The 2,160-nt window shown below is 39.1% G+C and overlaps 1 protein-coding gene across 3 annotated transcripts in view; it reads right to left on the reverse strand.

The window, feature by feature from the left end:
- The window catches only part of LOC106881109 (uncharacterized), a 32,229-nt gene that overhangs the window by 14,512 nt on the left and 15,557 nt on the right, over positions 1-2,160 (reverse strand). The gene's annotated exons all lie outside the window — the stretch shown is intronic.

The raw sequence follows: 2,160 nt of genomic DNA on the forward strand, positions 1-2,160 counted from the left end.
AGCCCAGGTCTTCCTGGGCCTACCTCTTCCACGGGTTCCCTCAACTGTTAGGGTGTGGCACTTTTTCACGCAGCTATCCTCCTCCATTCTCACCACATGTCCATACCAGCGCAATCGTCTCTCTTGCACGCCACAACTGATGCTTCTAATGTTCAGCTTTTCTCTCAAGATACTTACACTCTGACGGGTATTCACATTGACATTACACATCCAACGGAGCATACTGGCTTCATTCCTTGCGAGCTTACGTATGTCCTCAGCAGTTACAGCCCATGTTTCACTGCCATGTAGCATGGTTGTTCGTACGCATGGAGTGTAAAAGCTAATTTACAAGATTCTTCATTATTTTCAAAATTAATTGAAACAATGGCAGTATTTTTCAATAGATTTTCAATAAAGGGTTTATATAAGGAATAAGAAGATTGATATATCTGCAAGCTACTTGTAAATATTTCTGGCAAAAAATGGACAAAATTTTGGTAAAAGCTAAGAATGGAGAGGGTTAGGAAATGGCAGGACATACATCTACTTTTTAATTGTTACTATCCATCATTTTCACTCTCTCTTTCAACATGAACAGCTTTATTGTTACACAACTCATGCTGTTTTCTAGTCAACCATCTTCCAGATACCAATACCCAGCATGTAGCTATTGTTCCTTTTCCTTTACTCTCCCTTTACTGTCCTATCATTCCATTTCTCCCATTACACTCCTTTACTCTCATCTCTCGCCCTCTTAATCCCTCATTACTCTCTCCGTTTGATCATGTGTGCTTCAAAAGAACACAGACAACAAAGTTGAGAGAACTCTTTAGTTTTCCCTTGTTCATCACCATTATATTCACACACACACCCTCACTCCTACCCTCTCGCCTGGATACCTCATCACTTCCATCTTTATCTCTCTGCCCAACTCTAACTTGATTATCCCCCACCAAATCTTGTATAAATGCAAGGAGTCATTACCTCCTCTACAGCAAGAAGCCTGTCCTGGTCCCTTCTTTCATATTTTAATTTCTCATCACCTACCATAGAGCTGCTTTCCTCACTGCTGTAGACCCGCTCAGTCAAAAGTGTCTAAGTTTTGTGAGCTACACAGCAAGCTCATTAGTGCTAGTATCATAAAAAGCACTCAGTACACTGTGAAATGGTTGGTATTAGGAAGGGCATCAAACTGTAGAAACCATGCCAAAGCTGACACTGGAGCACAACAGTTTTTTGACTTGTCACATGCTCGTGAACTTTTCAATTCATGGCGTTATGGATGGATGGGCGGTGGTGGTAGCAGTGGTGGTGCCTCAATGGAAAAGAAAACAACAAAGAAAACCTCCAGCCAGAAAAGACAGCTAAACTGCTTGAAAATGATGATCTCACTCACGTGTGGTATTTAACTTGATGTTGTATGTGCAAATGACATTTCAAAACATACTGAAAAATAATATCTTCCAGACTGCTGGACAGAAGAAATGTACTTAAACAAAATGAATAAGTATTTCTGGCTAAATGTTAAAAAAAAAAGCCAAAGTCATGAAGTATGCAGTGAGTGTAGCCACCTTTGACTTGAACAAACACAAGGAATTCATTTGCCATGTGAGTGGTACAGTATTAATATAGAAATGAATGGTGACAGGATAAAAACAATAAGTTTAATCCTTTTGTTACCATATTTCTGTTGACATATACTGCCTTTGTTGCTATTCAATTTTCAAATAATGGGAACTTTACTAAAATAACTTTGACATTATTAAACCTTTTGCTACCAAACTGCTTGATACTGCCCCTGGTCTTATGATACAAATTTCCTGTTTTGAAGTGATCTAAGTTAAAACCTTCCTTCTAAGTTTCATGTTAATTTATGTTACAAACACCAGCTTGATAATCATAAGGTCAAGTTACTAAATTCTTCGTTATTTTCAAAATTAATTAAAACAAAGTCTATTGCAATAAAAATATGGTAACAAAAGGATTAAGCTGGTGGTTACAACATAAATTAATGTGGAATTTTACGAGGATAGCTGCGTGAAAAAGTGCCACACCCTAACAGTTGAGGGAACCCGTGGAAGAGGTAGGCCCAGGAAGACCTGGGCTGAGGTGGTGAGGCAAGACCTTCGAACATTGGGCCTCACCGAGGCGATGACTTCTGACAAAGACCTTTGGAAA

This window comes from Octopus bimaculoides, chromosome 5 (genome assembly GCF_001194135.2).
Source record: "Octopus bimaculoides isolate UCB-OBI-ISO-001 chromosome 5, ASM119413v2, whole genome shotgun sequence".
NCBI classification, from domain to species: Eukaryota; Metazoa; Mollusca; class Cephalopoda; order Octopoda; family Octopodidae; genus Octopus; species Octopus bimaculoides.